Source organism: Macrobrachium rosenbergii, chromosome 39 (genome assembly GCF_040412425.1).
Source record: "Macrobrachium rosenbergii isolate ZJJX-2024 chromosome 39, ASM4041242v1, whole genome shotgun sequence".
In the NCBI taxonomy this organism is placed as follows: Eukaryota; Metazoa; Arthropoda; class Malacostraca; order Decapoda; family Palaemonidae; genus Macrobrachium; species Macrobrachium rosenbergii.
Window position 1 is genome coordinate 15987333 of NC_089779.1, and position 23436 is coordinate 16010768.

General features: G+C 40.1%; 1 long non-coding RNA gene across 1 annotated transcript in view; it reads right to left on the minus strand.

Annotated features, from left to right (window-relative positions):
* The window catches only part of LOC136825768 (uncharacterized), a 95453-nt gene that overhangs the window by 43461 nt on the left and 28556 nt on the right, over positions 1-23436 (minus strand). Inside the window, exon 2 of the long non-coding RNA XR_010849452.1 lies at positions 18824-18852. This is a non-coding gene — a long non-coding RNA (uncharacterized lncRNA). The remainder of the gene's footprint in view (positions 1-18823; positions 18853-23436) is intronic.

A 23436-nucleotide genomic window follows, 5' to 3' on the forward strand; every position in this document is an offset into this window, starting at 1 on the left:
GTCTGTGACGTTGGAACACTGACAAGACTGACGTTGCTGTCTGTGACGTTGGAACACTGACAAGACTGACGTTGCTGTCTGTGACGTTGGAACACTGACAAGACTGACGTTGCTGTCTGTGACGTTGCAACACTGACGTTGCTGTCTGTGACGTTGGAACACTGACAAGACTAACGCTGCTGTCTGTGACGCTGGAACACTGACAAGACTAACGCTGCTGTCTGTGACGTTGGAACACTGACAAGACTAACGCTGCTGTCTGTGACGTTGGAACACTGACAAGACTGATGCTGCTGTCTGTGACGTTGGAACACTGACGTTGCTGTCTGTGACGTTGGAACACTGACAAGACTAACGCTGCTGTCTGTGACGTTGGAACACTGACAAGACTGATGCTGCTGTCTGTGACGTTGGAACACTGACGTTGCTGTCTGTGACGTTGGAACACTGACAAGACTAACGCTGCTGTCTGTGACGTTGGAACACTGACAAGACTAACGCTGCTGTCTGTGACGTTGGAACACTGACAAGACTGATGCTGCTGTCTGTGACGTTGGAACACTGACGTTGCTGACAAGTCTGTGACGTTGGAACACTGACAAGACTAACGCTGCTGTGACGTTCAAGACTAAGACGTTGGAACACTGACAAGACTAACGCTGCTGTCATTGACGTTGGAACACTGACAAGACTAACGCTGCTGTCTGTGACGTTGGAACACTGACAAGACTGACGCTGGAAACGCTGCTGTCTGTGACGTTGGAACACTGACAAGACTAACGCTGCTGTCTGTGACGTTGGAACACTGACAAGACTAACGCTGCTGTTGTGACGTTGGAACACTGACAAGACTAACGCTGCTGCTCAGACGTTGGAACACTGACAAGACTAACGCTGCTGTCATGTGACGTTGGAACACTGACAAGACTAACGCTGCTGACGTTGGAACACTGACAAGACTAACGCTGCTGTCTGTGACGTTGGAACACTGACAAGACTAACGCTGCTGTTCAGACGTTGGAACACTGACAAGACTGCTGTCTGTGACGTTGGAACACTGACAAGACTAACAAGACTAACGCTAACGCTGTTCTGTGACGTTGGAACACTGACAAGACTAACGCTGCTGTCTGTGACGTTGGAACACTGACAAGACTGACGCTGCTGTCTGTGACGTTGGAACACTGACGTTGCTGTCTGTGACGTTGGAACACTGACAAGACTGACGTTGCTGTCTGTGACGTTGGAACACTGACAAGACTGACGTTGCTGACAAGTTCTGTGACGTTGGAACACTGACAAGACTGACGTTGCTGTCTGTGACGTTGGAACACTGACGTTGCACCGACAAGACTGACGTTCTGTGACGTTGGAACACTGACGTTGCTGTCGTTGTGACGTTGGAACACTGACAAGACTAACGCTGCTGTCTGTGACGTTGGAACACTGACAAGACTAACGCTGCTGTATGTGACGTTGGAACACTGACAAGACTAGCGTTGCTGTCTGTAAGACAAAAACGTCTGAAGACATGCCAGGCGGAAACACGTCAAGTTACAGCGACAGTTACGCAAGTATGTAGAGATGTTGCCCAAACAAATACACGCTCGTTGGAAAGAAAAACCAAAAGGCATAGCAGACACAAACACACACACACAGACACGAGATGACCGAGATAAACAAACCATTGCGACGATCTCCAGACTACTGCTTATTTCGCAGGAGACATTATACAGCAATACTACACGAAATATTCCACCTAAGAAAAATAGCAAGTATCCTTAATTTTTTTTTCTTTCCACAAAGAATAGAACAGAATATACAATTTAGGCCGAAGGCCAAGCGATGGGACCTACGAGGTCATTCAGAGCTGAAAGGAAAATTGAGATAACACAATTGCAAAGGCGTAACAGGGTGGGGGGGGGAACCTCGTAGTTGCATTATGAAACTATTGTTAGAAGAGGGTGGAAAGCAAGATGGTAGAAAAAATATGAACACAGGTACAGTAAAAGGAATGAAAGGTGTTGCAGCCAGGGGCCTAAAGAAGGGACGCTGCAAAGAACTTAATGCCTACAGTGCAGTACGTGAGGCGCACTGACGGCGTTACCGCCCCCCCCCCCTTACGAATTGCAAAATTTCCTTAAAATTCCTTTTACTTCTTTCCACAAAGGAAATCCTGCACCACTCACTATGATTTCACTCCATTTTTTATTAACGACACATGCAAAAAACTGAATTTTGCTGTAAAAAATCATTGTTTGCCACCTAAATACTTTTGCACAGAGTATAGCAACCAAACTTCCTTTATGCTTATAAATACAAACAGCAGTTATATATATATATATATATAAATATAATATATATATATATATATATATATATATATATATATATATATATATAAATATATATATATATATATATATATATATATATATATATATATATATAAATATATATATATATATATATATATATATATATATATATATATGTGTGTGTGTGTGTGTATTACATAATTTTATACATACTGTATATATAATATATATCTATATTACATACCTATATATATTACATAAAATATACATACACAAATAAATATATTTATAATATATATACACATACAGATGCATATATTAAACACATTCACAGTGTCCCCTTTCATACACTACCGGATTTGAAAACCAAATCTGTTGCTAAGTAAGCCATGGCTAATACATTCAAATTCACAGTACACACTTTTCACCGTTACCCTTCCAACTCAACAGTACACCATTCCTGTGCCAACAGCACACACCGGTGCAGAAAGAAAAGTTTTAAATCGGAGCGTTTATTTGTGCAACTGATTAAGTGGACACACTCTTCTTTTAACGAGGTTTATGTTACCCGTAATGGACGTGTATCATTCTGGTACAACAGATACAGCGTATAAATCCTTCCTCCGCTTCGGAAATTAATGAACATTTGCGACTGGAAAGAATTGGCTTCCTCTTCGAATCTGTGGGCAAACTTCATTTTTGAGAGAGAGAGAGAGAGAGAGAGAGAGAGAGAGAGAGAGAGAGAGAATGGAACTACAATAACAGAGAGAGTGCAACAACAAGGTGTGTGTGTGTGTGTGTGTGTGTGTGTGTGTGTGTGTGTGTGTGTGTGTGTGTGTGTGTGTGTGTGAGAGAGAGAGAGAGAGAGAGAGAGAGAGAGAGAGAGAGAGAGAGAGAGAGAGAGAGAGAGAATGGAACTAACAAAGAGAGAGGTTGCAACCACAATATTTGTTTGTGTGAGACAGAGAGAGAGAGAGAGAGAGAGAGAGAGAGAGAGAGAGAGAGAGAAAATGGAACTATAATGGGAGAGAGAGTGCAACCACAGCATTTGTTTGTTTGTGTGTATGTGTATGAGAGAGAGAGAGAGAGAGAGAGAGAGAGAGAGAGAGTGCAACCACAGCATTTGTTTGTTTGATTGTGTATGTGTGTGTGTATGAGAGAGAGAGAGAGAGAGAGAGAGAGAGAGAGAGAGAGAGAGAGAGAGAGAGCTTTAATCAGCCATTCAAGAGTCGAAGGTAAAACTGTCAACTGCTATCTGGGGATGGATAGAGCGAGAGCGGGCGAGACGGCTCGGCGCGTAATCATCCTATGGAGAATTAATGAACAGATTCAGAGCGAGTTATCGCCCAGAAAAAGATTTAAAATGGATTCCATCTGTCGATAGGCTGATGTTAGACTTACTTGGCTGCTCAAACATGGTAGAGCCGAATCTTCTCTCTCTCTCTCTCTCTCTCTCTCTCTCTCTCTCTCTCTCTCTCTCTATCTGAGTTTTGGAGAATAGGGAACTACTGAAACTAAACTGTGCGTGTATGTGGAGAGAGAGTTGTTCAACTGCTTCGGTAGGTATACAGTGATGACTAACAGATATACTCTCTCTCTCTCTCTCTCTCTCTCTCTCTCTCTCTCTCTCTCTCTCTCTCTCTCTCTCTGTTGAGATTTGGAGAATAGGGAACTACTAAAACTAAACTGTGTGTTTGTTTGTGTTGAGAGAGAGTTGTACAACTACCTGGGTAGGTATGTAGTGATGACTAACAGATATTCTCTCTCTCTCTCTCTCTCTCTCTCTCTCTCTCTCTCTCTCTCTCTCTCTGAGGTTTGGAGAAAAAGGAACTACTAAAACTACTGTGTGTTTGTTTGTGTGGAGAGAGAGTTGTACAACTACTTGGATGGGTATGTAATGATGCCCAACAGATACAGCAGGATTCAATCTCGATTAAATAAAAATCCCGGAAAACAAAAAAAAAAACGAAAAACAGATAAAAACAAATAAAACGCTTAGACAAATCTACTGTAGACATAGTTTAACACTTCAATAATCGCTGATACTGAAACTGAACTACGAATTTCTGAAACAGGTTCGGACATCTCGTTGTGCTGCGAATATTCAGGTCAAAGGCCACGCACTGGGACCTATGAGGTCATTCAGCGCTGGAAGGGAAATTCAGAGTAGGTAGGCGTGAAAGGTGTAACAGGAGGAAAACCTCGCAGCTGCACTATGGAATAATTGTCATCAGAGAGTGGATAGCAAGATGGAAGAAAGATATGAACGGAGGTGCAGTAAAAGGAATGAAAGGGGTTGCAGCTAGGGGCCGAAGGGACGCTGCAAAGAACCTATAGTAATGTCTACAGTGCAACGCATGAGGTGTATTGACGGCACTAACACCGCCCCCCCCCCTAACCTGACGGCACTTTCCCACAAAGCCCCCTCCCCACTGGGTTGCATAAGTTAATCCGTATCGATGCCATCTCTAAAATTTAGAGATTGTGCTTTTCAATATCTTTCGCAATATGAATGAAAACAGGCAACGCCAGATAAACCAAATTCTACAAAAATCAGAAAATCTGAAACCCACTCTTCACAGTCAACCAGGATAAAGTTTTGAAGTCATGTAGTGAATAAGCAGAATTCTTTGCAGCCTGTCCGACAACGGGGTAAATTGAAGCTGAGAAACATTTTAAGAAACAAAGTCTACAGATCTTCATGGGGCATCTAACGATCTCGTAGACAGTATAACCAAAACAATATGCGCTGGTTTGCACTAAGTGCCTCACATTCCACTATTTTACTATACTAATACAGAATAAGAATATTGAACATTTCGAATCTTGCTAAAGACAATAAGTATACCATTAACTTATTCTATTAAATCCTATTCCACAGTTACTATACTCATATGACATTGGATATTTCGAATCTTGCAAAAAATAAAGAATACCGCTGATTTATTCTATTAAATCACATTCCAGTTATTATACTAATATGGAATGAGATATTGGATATTTTAAGTCATAGGATATTTTAAGATATTGGATATTTCGAATCTTGCAAACGACATAAGCATACCGCTAAATTATTCCACGTATTAAAATCCCAATTGGTAATAAAAAAGGCCGGATTTTACTAACCACTTTTCATTCCTACACAGTTCGTGCCTTCTCCGAAGATTCATCGGCTCATTTGGCCAACTTAAAACTCATTTTATAGAATTTTGAATCCTAAAGAACTATCAGCAGTTAAACCAAATGTCACCACAATGTGTGTGTATGAGAGAGAGAGAGAGAGAGAGAGAGAGAGAGAGAGAGAGAGAGAGAGAGAATGCAACCACAATGTGTGTGTGTGTGTGTGTGTGTGTGTGTGTGTGTGTGTGTGTGTGTGTGTGTGTGTGAGAGAGAGAGAGAGAGAGAGAGAGAGAGAGAGAGAGAGAGAGAGAGAGATCAAAGCTTTGTGAGAGATCCACCACTTAATTACATCATTTGGGCTTTTAAAAAGAGACGGCCGGAATGGGAACGGATAGCTACCTACAGCGACGAATCTGTTAATCCCTTCCTCTACCGACCCAGGTCTCTCCCAACCATCTCTCCCCCCTACCCCTACACCCCTCCCACACACACACACACACACACACACACACACACACACACACACACACACGCACACACACGTCTTCCTTACAATACAGTCATCTGGGACCAAAGAACCCTGATGATGGAATTAACCATATACGTGGAAGCCACTCGGCCTTGTCATGTGAACACCAGAGAAGAAAGACATTAATATATTACAGAAAAATATACTTAGTTCAGAGAAAATATATTTGCTTCAGAGACGAAAGCCCTTATCATACTTCAGAGAGAATAATTTATTAGAGAAAATATACTTAATTCAGAGAAAATATATTTAGTTCAGAGGCGAAAGCCATTATCATGCTTCAGAAAAAATATATTTTTTGCATCTTGAAGCCTGACAGTTGCTATAGTTTTGAGGTGTCGTTTATTAAACGTCACGGAATGGGGTGGCATGTAAAATTTAGGCCAAAGGCCAAGCGCTGGGACCTATGAGTCATTCAACGCTGAAACGGAAATTGACAGTGAAAAGGTTTTATTTGCATTATGAGACAATTGTTGGGAGAGGGTGGAAAATAAGATGTCAGAAAAAGAATATGAACGGAGGTGCAGTAAAAAGGAATGAAAGGGGTTGCCGCTAGGGGCCCCAAGCATGCTGCAAAGAACCTTAAGTAATGCCTACAGGGCACGGCGTGAGGTGCACTGTCGGCAATATCCCCTAAGGAGTATTATTGACCGTTTTTACAATCAGCAATCAATAAATCATTTACGAAAACCCAAGGTAATACGTCATCCAAAAAAATACCAATCATATCTCGATACGCTTTTGTCATAACTGAGCAACTTTCCAATCCGAACTATTCCTAATCTTAACAATAAAACGTCTTGAGGATAATTACTGAAAAGCTTTAAAAAAATACTTTTCACAAAACAATTAGTTTTTCAATTTACTTTGTCTTCGATCTAAAAAAAAATTCAGTTAACTAAATACTATGAAAGTTAAGCCCCGGATTTTCATCTAATATTCAGTCAAAATATTCAACATGCTAAAATTTCGTAAGCGGGGAAGCGATGATTCAAGTAACACTTATTACGAATTATACCAAGGGAAATTAAAATATATTTAAATTTATAAATATGCTGTATATACATAAAATGTGTATGTATGCATATATATATACTGCATATATATAAATATAAATTAATATATATATATATATATATATATATATATATATATATATATATATATATATATATATATATATGTATATATATATATATATATATATATATATATATATATATATATATATATATATATATATATATCTTCAATGTCCCTGACAACCTCTCTGGTTAAAAGGTGCAAGCTGCATTTGCAAATTTACAACTGACAACAAGCAATTCAAAAGTGAAGCGAAATGAGAATGCAGGAACTCCCCAACCTGGAAAATGTACCAGGCCAAGAATGCATGCAAGCACGCGTGAAGCGGAAAACGATTCTGCAACGCCAGGGTGTTTATCAATCAATCAATCACTTGGGAGAATTAAGATTAGTGACAGCTGTCATGAGCTGTTAAGTTTGACACTGGCCACAGTCAGTACTTCCCAAAGTCTAGAAGTAGAGGGTGGAATGTAAAAGTCCTATTACATAAAATGCATTGTATCCATTTATTTCTTGTCACACGACAGTCTACGAATAACCGACGCCACGTTTAGATTTGCCGTCAACGAGCCCGGGGTCAGACACTCTAGCCATTGACTCTTCTATAACATAAATATGTATAATAGAGGCCCATTCGCCAGAGTAACTAACAGAGAGAGAGAGAGAGAGAGAGAGAGAGAGAGAGAGAGAGAGAGAGAGAGAGAGAGAGAGAGAGAATGTATAATAATGGTCCATTCACTCGATTAACTAACAAAACTGAGAGAGAGAGAGAGAGAGAGAGAGAGAGAGAGAGAGAGAGAGAGAGAGAGAGAGAGAGAGAGAGAGAGAGAGAGAGTGACTTACAAATCCCGTACATGAAAATTAATGTCCAGACCTATTACCATAATCCCGTCACTGTTACAGCTATGGATCATCATTAAACAAATACACACAATAATTATGTTCAGCTACGGTAAAGTACATGACTTACACACATGTAAATAGACAGCACATTATAATATACCTTAGTCCATGTCATCCAGAAGTGTTTCCTGAAATGAATTAAGCTTTGAAATATTTAGATATGTATACATACTGTGTATATACACATATGCATATATATACAAATACGTATATACATTTATACTACATATATATTTACATATACACATACGTACATATATACATAAATATATACAAATATACATACTTATACACATACATACATATACACATATATGCACATATATCCACATTGTATACACATACATATATATGCATATATATATATATATATATATATATATATATATATAGAGAGAGAGAGAGAGAGAGAGAGAGAGAGAGAGAGAGAGAGAGAGAGAGAGAGAGAGAGAGGCAGGCACTAAAACCACCCAAGCCAAACACGCAAAATCGCGACCAGCGTCGGGCTCTTGAAATCACAAAGCTCGCAGGCTTCGCCAAATCGCCTTGATATGCAACTTCTGCATTACAGAGGCGAAAACGACCCACAGGCTTAAAACTATAATAACCAACAGATATATTAGGTTGTTAACCATGACAAACGGCGGCCATTTTTCAGGGGCTAATGACACGGGGACGCGACCGAATATATATAGTCCCCAAAAACAAACGCTGGGCCGTTCATCAACCCAGGGGTACAAAGGGGGATGTTATTTTCACTCTACTTAAAATGTGAACGATTCAACAAAACCGTGTTGCTGACTTTTTATAGAGAGAGAGAGAGAGAGAGAGAGAGAGAGAGAGAGAGAGAGAGAGAGAGAGAGAGAGAGAGAGCGGGCTAATTTCACTCTCCTTAAAATGTAAACAATTCGACTACACAGTTACTGACTTTTTTAGAGAGAGAGAGAGAGAGAGAGAGAGAGAGAGAGAGAGAGAGAGAGAGAGAGAGAGAGAGAGAGAGAGAGAGGCAGGCTATTTCAACTCATTAAAACGTGCACAATTCAACAAAACCGTTACTGACCTCTCTGTGTGAGAGAGAGAGAGAGAGAGAGAGAGAGAGAGAGAGAGAGAGAGAGAGAGAGAGAGAGAGAGAGAGAGACTATCTCCACCCTACTGAAAATGTGAACAATTCAACAAAACCGTTACTGACTTTTTAGAGAGAGAGAGAGAGAGAGGGGGGGGGCTATTTTCACTTTCCTTAAAATGTAAACATTTCGACTACACAGTTACTTTTGAGAGAGAGAGAGAGAGAGAGAGAGAGAGAGAGAGAGAGAGAGAGAGAGAGGCTATTTTCACTCTCCTTAAATGTGAACGATTCAACAAAACCGTTACTGACTTTTCAAAGAGAGAGAGAGAGAGAGAGAGAGAGAGAGAGAGAGAGAGAGAGAGAGAGAGAGAGAGAGAGAGAGAGAGACTACAATTTCAACTTCTTAAAACCGGAACGATTTCCTCTTAATTCCCAACCGAAAACCAGACCTTTACTAAAAGTCATCTCATTCCAAGCTGCTTTGCTTTTCCCGAACCTCTTTGTTCAGCCGTCATTCCGGCGCTCGCGTAATTCCTCCTAGAGGCGGCGAGGAGGGAGGCGTATTTATATTTATGCGGGAATGCCGGAAGCGCCGTGATAAAGTTGGGTTTGAATTTGATGGCCGGCATTATTGCAAAAGTTCCCTTAGAGACTAAACAAAGAAAATTAATATATACAAGACTCTCCCGCCGACTACTCCCGAGAAGGAATGATATTAATCTCGACGATTATGAATCTCGGAATATCAAAAAAACGGTCGTTCATTTAGTTACTTTACTTTACTTTACTTTAATTCAAATCATTGAAATTCTCCTCCCTAATTACAAAATACACTTTAAGTGAAATTCTAAGCATACATTTATATTTTAGTAATGAACAGAGGATGTGGAATGGAGAATTCCAGAGTTTAGGCCAAAGGTCAAGCACTGGGACCTACGATGTCATTCAGCGCTGGAAAGGAAATTGAGAGTAGGAGGTTTACAAGGTGTAACAGGAGGGAAACCTTGCTATTGAACTATGAAATAACTGTCAGGAGAGGGTGGATAGCAAGACGGAAGATAGATAATATGAAAGGAGGTACAGTAAAAGGAATGAAAGGGGTTGCAGCTAGGTGCCGAAGGGACGCTGCAAAGAACCTTTAGTAATGCCTACAGTGCACCCCGTGAGGTGCACTGACGGCACTAACCCCCCTACGGAGTAAATAGAGAATGTGTGCTAAATTAAAATGCATTATTATTATTATTATTATTATTATTATTATTATTATTATTATTATTATTATTATTATATGCAGTAGCAGAGAAAAAGCAATAATCAGAAAAATATAGAAGACTATAAAAATTAAATGCAGCTGATGCAGCAATTTCATTTAACATTACGTGCTTCAAAGAGGGTCTTCTCCCGATATATTATTATTATTATTATTATTATTATTATTATTATTATTATTATTATTATTATTATTATTATTATTAAGGACCTTATTCATACATAACAAGCCCACAGGGGCCAATATTGACTTGAAATTCAAGCTCCCAAAGAGTATGATGCTCATTAGAAAGTAACAAAGGCAACAGGAAATACAGAAAAATGATAACACTCATTAAAAAGAAAAACAATATGAACTAACAAATAACCAATTACCGCCATACTCGCGACACAACCAACCACACATGACAAAACCCAAGTAAAAACCGGAAAAATTTTCTTTTATTTTTACTTGGTATATTACCAAAAAAAAAAAAATCCCTAATCGCTCAAAAATGGCGCCCGTATCATTTACCGGGCGGCTGGAATAAGCCGCAGGAAAAACAAGGCAACTTGGAATAGTCAACACTGATCCATTGGGGCTCATTGAAGTCCTTATGGGCCATTGAAGTCCAACCCATTAATCTTTACGACCCAAATCAGCCTCATTTCGAAAACCTGACAGCCTCCTTCCTTCGACAATCTGCCAGGCCCTCTCGTATGGCGAAGGCCCGTTACTGAAAAGAATTAGGAATTGGAATAGCGAATTTAGGCCGAAGGCCGAGAGCTGGGACCTATGAGGTCATTCAGCGCTGAAAGGGAGATTGAGAGTAAAATGGTTTGAAAGGTGTCACAGGAGGATTACCTCGCAGTTGCACTGTTGGAGAGGGTGAAAAGTCGTATGGAAGAGAGAATATGAACGGAGGTAAAGTAAAAGCAAGTTAAGGGGTTACAGATTGGGCGCTACCCGCCTATGGAGGAGAAGAATTTGGGACCTCGTTTGTGAAGGGAAAATATGTAATAAATGTGAAGTGGTTATGTGTCCTGTGGAGCAAAGCAACTTATTATATGATGACTTTACTTGAGGAAAAAAAGATTTGAGAGAGAGAGAGAGAGAGAGAGAGAGAGAGAGATTGATTTTCATTCTCCTTACATTGTGAACATTTTAACAAAACCGTTACTGATTTTTTCTGAGAGAGAGAGAGAGAGAGAGAGAGAGAGAGAGAGAGAGAGAGAGAGAGAGAGAGAGAGAGAGAGAGAGAGAGAGAGCAACTATTTTCACTCCTTAAAATGTGAACATTTCTGACTAAACAGTTACTGACTTTTTATAGAGAAGAGAGAGAGAGAGAGAGAGAGAGAGAGAGAGAGAGAGAGAGAGAGAGAGAGAGAGAGAGAGAACGCTATTTTCACTCATGTTAACATTTCGACTAAACAGTTACTGACTTTTTAGAGAGAGAGAGAGAGAGAGAGAGAGAGAGAGAGAGAGAGAGAGAGAGAGAGAGAGAGAGAGAGAGATTGATTTTCATTCTCCTTACATTGTGAACATTTTGACAAACTGTTACTGATTTTTTTTTCTGAGAGAGAGAGAGAGAGAGAGAGAGAGAGAGAGAGAGAGAGAGAGAGAGAGAGAGAGAGAGAGAGAGAGAGAGAGATTTTCACTCATGTTAACATTTCAACTAAACAGTTACTGACTTTTTAGAGAGAGAGAGAGAGAGAGAGAGAGAGAGAGAGAGAGAGAGAGTCGGTCCCTCCAAGAAATTAAGATGCGATCTATCTCTTGCTGCCCTCTAACATTTTTAAAATAACTAAGTCATTATGTCAATCATTTCGAATCGAAATTATTATTTCATATAGATACCAAAAATATAAATTTTCATGTTCCTCGTAATTGATTAAAATGGCAGATTTCAAGTTAACGTATCTACGCTCTATCAAAGTATGTAACAACGTGAACGTTCATGAGATCTAGAACATTTTTTCATCATTATTGCTCATAAAAATGCTTAACTTCCGTAAACTTGGAAGGGCCCTGCTTGAGAGAGAGAGAGAGAGAGAGAGAGAGAGAGAGAGAGAGAGAGAGAGAGAGAGAGAGAGAGAGAGAGAGAGGGGGGGAAGAGTGACAGAAGAGAGAAGAGAGAGAGAGAGAGGAGAAAAAGTGTGAAGAAGAGAGAGAGAGAGAGAGAGAGAGAGAGAGAGAGAGAGAGAGAGAGAGAGAGAGAGAGAGAGAGAGACTTTTTCATGAAGCAGCACGGTCCCAGATCTTCCCATAAAAACAGGATATGGAGAATAAGTCCCCCGCTTCTTCCCTTATTCGCGTAATGCAAGTTTCCCATCCTAAGCTAATTATACCCATTCACTCGCCGCAAGTCACATTAAAAGGTGTAATTTTCGGCACGGAATATATCCCCCCCCCCCCATCACTACACGAGAAACCTGACCTAAGGCCATGGGGTCATAAGGTCGTGAATGGATTCAAACGCTTAAACATCCTGATACCCATACCCCAACCCCAACCCCCGTTCCCAACACCAAGAGGTGATATGCTTTGGACACTTAAAAAAAATTGCAAAAAATGGGGAAAAATTGCAAAAAATAAAAGGGAAAAGTTAAGTAGATCCTTGACACGAAAGATTAAAAATGGGAAACGCGTAACTTTGGGATTTGAGTCGATTACATATTGATATATCTGCACTAAGGAGGCATTAGGGAAAGGTGATAAAATCGAAAATTAACGGTTAACGTACAAATGGACTGACGAACTGCACGAAATCTAAGAGTATTTCGTTTAAGAGCCACCTTTATTGAATTTCAGTCGAAAACACGCAAGCGAAGAAGTGAAAGCTGAACCAAGAATAAACTTGCCCAAATCTATTGAAGCCTACGGAAATCTGCCGCCCTATTTCACTTTAATTAAAGGTCCGAAAAAGGATCTGATGGAATTTAGGACATTTTGTTAGATAGATAGATAGAATATATGATTTCGGCCGAAGGCCAAGCCCTGGGACCTATGAGGTCATTCAGAGCTGAAAAACAAATTGACAATAAAAGGTTACAAAGGTGTAACAGGAGGAAAACCTCGCAGCTACACTACGAAACAAGTGTGAGGAGAGGGTGGAAAGTCAGATGGAAGAAAGTAAATGTAAACGGAGGTACAGTAAATGGAATGGAAAGGGTCGCAGCTACGAGCCGAGGGGACTCTGCAAAGAAACTTAAATAAGCCTTCAGGTGCACCGCGTGAGGTACACTGGCGGCACTGAGAGGAACACTTGCAAGACAGAAGGGAGAACCTTGCATACTTAAGAACATAAGAACAAGGAGAGAATTACGAGCGATTAAGTAACCTGAGAGCGAGAGTACAACAAACATAAGCTAATGACCAAGTGTATATCCGAATACGATGCAAATGGCGAGATTATCCGCAGTAAACGCAGCGCTGTGTCGATGGGTGACATTCTTAAAAACTGAAGTAACGACGATACAACAGAAATCGAAAAAAATATGACATCTAGAACGGAAATGTTTGTGTGTTGTGATTTATGCAAACCATGAACGGTTGCGAAGTAGCTGTTGGATACGTAGGCAACATAATAATAATAATAATAATAATAATAATAATAATAATAATAATAATAATAATAATAATAATAATAATAATAATAATAATAAAGAAACTATCACTCACTGATGTGGCAATAACATGGGACACCAGAGTAGATGGGAAAGAAAGAGAGAAAAATTTGATAAGTATCAAGACCTGAAAATCGAAATAAGAAGGATATGGAATATGCCAGTGGAAATTGTACCCATAATCATAGGAAACTGGGCAAGATCCCAAGATCCCTGAAAAGGAACCTGGAAAAACTAGTTGCCGAAGTAGCTCCAGGACTCACGCAGAAGAGTGTGCTACTAGAAACAGCGCACATAGTGAGGAAAGTGATGGACTCCTAAGGAAACAGGATGCAACCAGGAACCCCCCAACACTATATATAATAATAATAATAATAATAATAATAATAATAATAATAATAATAATAATAATAATAATAATAATAATATAAATTATTATTATTATTATTATTTGAAGAAGAAGAATTGAGAAAACTCAGTATAAAACTAAGTGCAAAATGCAGCCATTTTATTCACCAAAATAATAATAATAATAATAATAATAATAATAATAATAATAATAATAATAATAATAATAATAATTAGAAAAATCACAGTAGAACGAGTCTTGAAAAAATAGATAATTCGACAAAAATGCAAGTAAAAAAAATTCGACAAAAATGCAAGTAAAAAAAAAATCGAAGTCTCGAAAGAAGGTTAGATACATACACAAAGACACGCACGAAGTCTCGAAAAAGGGCTAGACACAGACATACAAACGCGCTCACACACACACACACACACACACACAGGAGGCAGGTGCCGTGGTGATGTTTAGAACTCCAGCGTTCATAAACTGCGGGAGACGACAGCGGGCGTGCTGGTCTACCTCTCGAGACTAAGACCGCCTCAATTACTTTCCTCTTTTCCCCGGTTTTCTATTCGAGAAAATCCGAGGGTTTCTTCCTCGCCCATTTCAGTAAATGTTCCTTCCTTCTCTCCTCCTCTTGGGTTTTCTTGGTCCTGGCTGACTGGCGTCGCAACGATTGTGGTCACAGACGTCGCAGGAATATGCTTTGGTTATAATGGACTTGGGATAAGAAATAAAGCAAGCTCTTTATAAAATACAAAGAAACATTCACGCAATCCAAACAGGCTTTAAAATCATAGAATAGAATATAGAATTTAGGCCAAAGGCCAAGAGCTGGGACCTATGAGGTCATTCAGTGTTGAAACGGAAACACAGTGAAAAGGTTTGAAAGGTGTAACAGGAGGAAAACCTCAAAACAGTTGCACTATGAATTATCTTACAACAGTATTCTCAAAATTATAAACATTTTCAAATTAGTAATAATCATCTTTTGAAGAAAACCAAATTTCCCAATTACCCCAAGTATAGCTTAGTTTTACCAGACCACTGAGCTGATTAACAGCTCTCCTAGGGCTGGCCCGAAGGATTAGACTTATTTTACGTGGCTAAGAACCAATTGGTTACTTAGCAAAGGGACCTACAGCTTATTGTGGAATCCGAACCACATCATAGCGAGAAATGAATTTCTATCACCAGAAATAAATTCCTCTAACTCTTCATCAGCCGGCTGGGGGAACTGAAATCCGGCCCATCGAGTGACAGTCTGAAGCTCAACCGACTGTACCAGTATTCAATAACAACTCTGAGAACCATGAAAAGAGGGTAGTTGCCATCCTCTTCTCGGCCCTACTGAGAAAACCCGGCTTTAAGAAGTACGAGTTAGCAACTAGCCTCTAAAAGGATCTTTTAATAACATCTGTCAGAAAGCTTTTTATCTGTTTACGTGCATATATAAGAGCTATTTCCTGTTTTCTACGTAGCGTGGAATTGAATTAAAACAGAATACACAATCTTGGCCAAAGGCCAAGCGCTGGGACCTACCAGGTCATTCGGCGCTAAAACGTAAACAGAGTAAAAAGGTTTGAAAGGTTTAACAGGAGGAAAGCCTCGCAACTGCACTATGAAACATTATTAGATGAGGGTGAAAAGACGTAAGGAAGAAAGAATATGAAATGAGGTACAGCAAAAGGAATGAAAGGGGTTGCAGCTAGGGGCCGAAGGGACGCTTCAAAGAACCTCAAGTAATGCTTACAGTGCACTGGGTGTGGTGCACTGACGGCAAAACCCCCCTACGTAGAGATAACATTAGTAAATAAAACCAGCCATCAAGCATTACTGCTCATGGCGTGAGTACAACTTGGCTGTTTCAGCAGGTCCGAAGGTGCTGGGGAGAGATCATTACTGTACAAATACGTTGTTTAATACTGAATGCAGAGTGAGAGAATATTAATATGGACGGTGAAAGCATGGGAGTGGTTTATTTACAAATATCTGAGAGAACGTTACAGTTGACTGCAGAAGAGGGAACCCAGGAAGTATTGGGACCTATACGAAAGTGTGGAATATATAAGTGTGACTAGGTTATATATATATATATATATATATATATATATATATATATATATATATATATATATATATACTGTATATATATATATATATATATATATATAATAAACATACACACATATATATATATATATTACATAAAAATAAATACATATATACAGTACATATATCTATATATTATATATGTACACACATATATATCTATATATATACATACACACACACACAAGCCTTTTCATGGTACGTGTATAAGTAGGCTGATCAATTCCCGTACCAGGGTCTCCTCTGATTCAACTAAAATACAATAAAACCAGTCAATTTCACAACATTCTTCTACAATAATCAACTGAACGTTAAAATCACCCCACTAATCCTCACACGTGAATCATTTCCCTTTCTTCCCCATAACCTAACAAAGAGCCTCTTCCATTATGGAAGAGAGGAGAAGGAGAAGAAGAGAGGAGAGGATGGCTCTATGGAAAAGAGAGAAGGGAGTAAAGCTCTACGCAGAGAAAGGAATAGGCGGGAAGGCGAGTGCCTCACCACCATCCCCCCATCCCGGCAGGTAGTAAGGCTACCTAGTCCCGCCCCAACCCCCTTCCAGGACGAAGGTTTCGGCAATGCAATTACGAAGCCTCTCCCGTTTTGGGAGTATCTCTTTATAAGCCAAAATGATGTAATTAAGTGATGGATCTCACAAAGCTTTGATACGGCGGCCCAACCAATGACTAAAAGGTAGAACGATGGCAGGGTGAATTCTGCCTTTTAAAAACAGACGCTGAATTGAACTGGAGGGTGGGAGGGGGGAGGAGGTTTATGGCGGGAAACTGTGCGAGAGGCCAACAGAGACGGCGGAAGGGAATGGTGGAACAGAATTGGATGTGAAGTGAAAAATATGACTATGAAAATTTACATACTAGCAAAGCAAATTATCAAATGAGCAATAAAACAGCACATGAAAGTGAGGAATAAAACAGCGCATGAAGACGAATAAAACAGCATATGAAAGACGAATTATAGAGCACATGAAAGACGAATAAAACAGCACATGAAAGTGAGGAATAAAACAGCACGAAAATAAGGAATAAAATAGCACATGACAATGAGAAATAAAACAGCACATGACAATGAGAAATAAAACAGCACATGACAATGACAAATAAAACAGCACACGAAAGTGAGGAATAAAACAGCACATGAAAGACGAATAAAACAGCACATGAAAATGAGGAATAAAACAGCACACGAAAGTGAGGAATAAAACAGCACATGAAAGACGAATAAAACAGCACATGAAAATGAGGAATAAAACAGCACATGACAATGAGAAATAAAACAGCACATGACAATGAGAAATAAAACAGCACACGAAAGTGAAAAATAAAACAGCACATGAAAGACGAATAAAACAGCACATGAAAATGAGGAATAAAACAGCACATGACAAGTGAGCAATGTGATCATAAGGACCCATTCTGTGGGTGAGATTATACAATTTAGAAACGAACGCACGTGAAGGAAAGCCATGAACTTGGGAAACTACAGTCTGGTGAATTTAGCGGGAACACCTCTTTAAACGAGCGAAACCAACAAAATTTTTCCTAGAAAATCACAACAATCACTTACAATAATCATAATCTGATACTAAAAATAGGTAGCCATTTTTAATATTTTAAACCAAATGACGCAGTTCGTAATTAAAATATACAATTTGTTTATTTTCACTGGAGAAAGACATTTCTGAAAAGCTTAAAGGGATGAACCAGTTGGTTCTAGAAAATAATTGTTATGATACTGTAAGGCAGTGTATGGAATTGGAACAAAACAGAATATATAGAATTTAGGCCAAGGACCCAGCGCTGGGACCTATGAGGTCCTTCAGCGCCGAAATGAAAACAGACTAAAAGGTCACAAAGGTGTAACAGGCGGAAAACCTCGCAGCCGCACTATGAAACAATTGTTAGAAGAGTGCGCAAAAATGGAAGAGAGAATATGAATGGAGGTAAAGTAAAAGGAATTAGCGAGGTTGTAGCTACGGGCCGAAGGGACTCCTCAAAGAACCTTTAGTAATGCCTACAGTGCACCGAACGGGGTGCAATGACGGCACTACCGCCCCCCCCCCCCCCACGGGGAGAGGACAAGAAAAAAATTAAGTAACGGAATCTCGGAGATTCGCTTTGCCTCACGTAGCGTTGAAGACAATGATGATGAAGACATCACACAATTTTAACGACATGAAGAATTAATGTTATTTCACTTTGCTATTCATCTTTGAGATCACAAAAAGTTTGTATACCACCGAACAGCAACATAAATCATCAATACAAGCTTCAGAAAGCGCATATATACGGTGATCGCACAGAAATGTACAATGAGTCATGTCTGCAATGTATCTTTGATGATATTAATATACGGGCAGTGCCTACATGCAATACGTTTATCACAGAGGAACAAAATCCACTGGAGATCTTTATTTAAATTACCAAGACATTAACCATGTTGTACATTACCTTAATCCTGCTGCTTCCACGCCCCATCCCTGTAAAGATAGAATACAGAGTAAGTTAGAATAAAGAGTATAAGTTAGAATAAAGAGTATGTTATATGTGCAATGAAATCAAGCAAAAACATAAGTTATATGTAAGTGAACTTAAGCAAAAAATGAGCACTCTGCTGAACTTTCACTTCACAATAAATTCATAATCAGTACACTTCAGTGGACACTTTGACGGTGTCCTCTATATAGTATTTCACAGGCATCCAAAAGTGTCCCCAACCAAACAGTATTTCACAGCCAAGAAAAACGTTACCCAATTCTACCCGAAGACTAGTTTTACAATTACAAAGCTTTGGAGGTGCGTGCATCAGAATACTGTATTTGGCATCTACTTGACACGGATGAGCTGGGGAATCATCCTCTTTCCCCCTCCATAAGATAAAAGATAAAGGCTTGCTGTAAAGCGCCAAGGAGGAGGAGTTAAGTGTATACCTTAGGTTAACCAGACCACTGAGCTGATTAACAGCTCTCCTAGAGAGGGCTGGCCCGAAGGATTAGATTTATTTTACGTGGCTAAGAACTAACTGGTTACCTAGCAACGGGACTACAGCTTACTGTGGAATCCGAACCACATTATAGCGAGAAATTAATTTCTATCACCAGAAATAAATTCCTCTTATTCTTCATTGGCCGGTCGGAGATTCGAACTCGCGGCCAACAGGGTGCTAGCTGAGAACGGAACCCACCCTCCCAACGAGGAACTTCGCGCCAAGAGGAAATTAGCTAAGAAACAAAGCCATGAGATGGACTTGATATTGTCCTCATGCTCTCAAACATTACTTGAAGGTGGGTTTTGTTATGGGGGATGTAAACTCTCTCTCTCTCTCTCTCTCTCTCTCTCTCTCTCTCTCTCTCTCTCTCTCTCTCTCTCTCCACGGCATCCCATTGGGTTATCTTTCCTTGAAACCACCTTCGTTTCCCTAAAAAGATAAAATTCCTCTTATGAAACTTGGGTTTGCAGACAATGACTTCCTTCTGAGAATCATACAACCCTTTCTTAGGTTGTAAAGAAGGTTCACTACAAGAGAAAAATCACTGGCAGTTGCGAAATAAGAAAGGCTTTAAAAATAAACAAGTACAGAACCGGTTACACAAGACCCTGCCGATGCCTGCCTAAACCTTTAAAGGTGGTTAAAACATCAGAAAACGAGAGAGAGAGAGAGAGAGAGAGAGAGAGAGAGAGAGAGAGAGAGAGAGAGAGAGAGAGACTATGTACGCCCGAAAAAGAGCATTGTCCAGCAAAAGGGGAATGGGGCGGAAAGTTTGAGATATGAGTGGGGAAGAGGGGAAGAATGGGAATGGAAGAGAAGGGGGAGGGGAAGGGGAGGGGGACTGAACTGAATAAAGAATTTAGGCCAAAGGCCAAGCACTGGGACCTATGAGGTCGTTCAGCGCTGAAACGGAAATTGACAGCAAGAGGTTTGAAAGGTGTAACAGGAGGAAAACCTCGCAGTTGCATTATGAAATAACTGTTAGATTAGGGTGGAAAGTCAGTTGGAAGAGAATATGAACGGAAGTACAGTAAAAGGTACGAAAAGGGTTGCAGCTAAGGGCCGAAGGGACGCTGCAAAGAACCTTAAGTAATGCCTACAGTGCACCGCATGAGGTCCACTGACGGCACTAACCCCCTAAGGGAAGGAGGGGGGAAATATTGCGGCTTCTGAAGGGAGGAATGGGTTGAGAATAAATGATGGTGCGTCACAAAGACAAACGATTTTGTAGATCCTCCGCCTCCGCCCTCCATCAGTTCTCCCTCGACCGACGACCGTCAGATGACCAGGCGAGGTGGTTTCCCATAGCCATCGACCTTCCTTCCTTCACATTTAATTTCCGACAGATGAAGCGAAAAAGATGTCTTTCTTTGCTTCGTTTCGGCTAAAAACCGACATGAAAGACTGGACAATTAAATTCAGGGCGGAGGAAACCACAAAAATATTTGAAAGGTGATTATCCAAGTGGTGTTTACCAGATAATGACAGAAAAACATACACTTAGCAATCGAAAAATTGTAATCAGGTATCTTGGTGAGAGAGAGAGAGAGAGAGAGAGAGAGAGAGAGAGAGAGAGAGAGAGAGAGAGAGAGAGAGCAGCTCGAAAGTTAATGTTTACAGAATTCCCTAAACAATACGAGAACTGTATTTTTAACCTTTGCCAAACCTGAGCCACTTAAACGTTCGTGATATTTGCTTTTGTTGAAAATTAAAGTTTCGGAATCAGAATATCTATACACACAGCTGCTAAATTACTTTCTAAATTATTTTTTCTTGACCTATTCTTTCCGTATTTCCTGTTACACTCTGTTACTTCTTTTCAATGAGCACCATTTTCTTTGGAAGTTTGAATTTCTAGTCAATGGCCCCTGTGGTGGGCTTGTTCCATTTGAATAGGGTTTATCTTCTGAATAATAATAATAATAATAATAATAATAATAATAATAATAATAATAATAATAATAATAATAATAATAATAATAATAATTGGAAGCTTGAATTTCAAGTCAATGGCCCCTGAGGGCTTGTTCCATGTGAATAGGGTTCATTCTGACAATATATTCAACCAATCCATCGGCTTTTGAATTATTTTTTTGTCTGTTGTAGTGACGGGTGGCATACCTTCGAACCAGTTGTTCGGCCATCACTGTCCTACGGCATTTCAAAATTTCAAGTTACTTTTACAGATGTCGAAGTTTTAATCTTGAAGAAGCACGCCTACCGTTCCTTTGAGGGAAGTCGCACCCTTTTGTGTTCCTTTTTAATTTTATTTATTATTATTATTTTTTTTTTTTTTGTAGGGAACCTTCAGAAACAGTCATCAAGTTTCCCATCCCATTACTACCGTAATACTAAATACTATTCTCCTTGATTTTAATACATTTGAATCTATTTTGTTTATTATTTTTTTTCTTTTTTAATAAGCGAGATCTCCTTTTCTTTCTGTATTTCCCTTTACCTTCTCTTACTTCTTCCTAATGAACACCACAATATTCTTTGGAAGCTTGAATTTCAAGTCAATGGCCCCTGTGGTGGGACTGTTCCATATGAATTGGGTTCATCTTCTGAATAATAATAATGTAAACCTTTGAAATTTCAAAGGTTAACAACAAATCTAACATTATCAGCAGAATTAAAAGCATTTCCCCGAAACTGTCTTAGCGAAAGGCCCTCTTCAAAACCGTTGTGAATTATCAGAAAATGCTCCTCCTCCACCTGTCTGTTGACTGCAACAAAAAAAAACGCAAAATGGCGAAAAGCTCCACTCCTAAGAAAAAAAAAATAAATAAATAAATAAAAAAGGATTTTCCTTGTTACAAAATATATCTGTTAACGTTGAATCCATTTCTGAAGCTTAATAATATTAGTCGCCAGTAACAAAGCGTATTCAGGAACGGGTCGGGGCAACAACCTGGTAAGCGAATATGACCGCAAGAACGAGGACTGTGTTAAAGGGAAGTGGAATGTGATCCTTAAAGGACGTTCAGACGAGTCGCTGTCCATTGCGAAGGAGCTAATTCAATAAGAGGGGAGTAAAAGACAGAGGAAAACGGACCATAAATCCTCCCCCCGTCGGACCTTCCCTCTCCCTCTCTACCTCCCACCTCTCTACCTCTCCCCCTCTTTCCTTCCTCTTACCTCTCCCTTTCCCTCTCTACCTCTCTCTCCTCCCCTTCCCCTTCCTCTCTACCTCTCCCCTTCCCCTCTACCTCTCCCCTTCCCTCTACCTCTCTCTCTACCTTTCTCCCCCTCTCTCTACCTTTCTCCCCCTCTCTCTCCCTCTCTCTCTTCCTATCTCCCTTCCTCTCTCCCCCCCTTTCCTCGCTCTCTTCCTCTTTACCTCTCCCTTCCTCTCTGCCTCTCTCCCCCCTCTCCCTCGCTCTCTTCCTCTTTACCTCTCTCCCCCTCTCCCTCGCTCTCTTCCTCTTTACCTCTCTCCCCCCTCTCCCTCGCTCTCTTCCTCTTTACCTCTCTCCCCCTCTCCTCGCTCTCTTCCCTCTTTACCTCTCTCTCCCCTCTCCTCTCTACCCCCTCTCCCCTTCTCCCTCCCTCCCACCTCTCTCCCCCTCTCCCTCCTCTCTACCTCTCTCCCCCTCTCCCTTCCTCTCTACCTCTATCACCTCCTCTCTCTCTCTCTCTCTCTCTCTCTCTCTCTCTCTCTCTCTCTCTCTCTCTCTCTCTCCCTCTCCCCTCCTCTCCTCTCTCTACCTCACAGATACCTTAGATAAACACGGAACAAAAAGTAAAAAATGACCCGACACCAAGTAATCACATTTAAAGAGACTTGCCAAGAGCAAATTCGCTTTATATATCAAAGGTGATCTAAGGACATAACAGGAGAAATAAGAGAAGGTAGAGAGAGAGAGAGAGAGAGAGAGAGAGAGAGAGAGAGAGAGAGAGAGAGAGAGAAGAGGGACTTTGAGAGTATGGTGGATATCCAGAGAAATGCAGTTCAATGCAGTTTCTCAAACGAAGTGTTTTCAGAAATCTGTTTTTTGGCAACCGTAACAAGGTCCTGTAAAATGCTGGTAGATTCCTGCCTTCATAAAATTCACGAGACTCCTGACATGTGAAC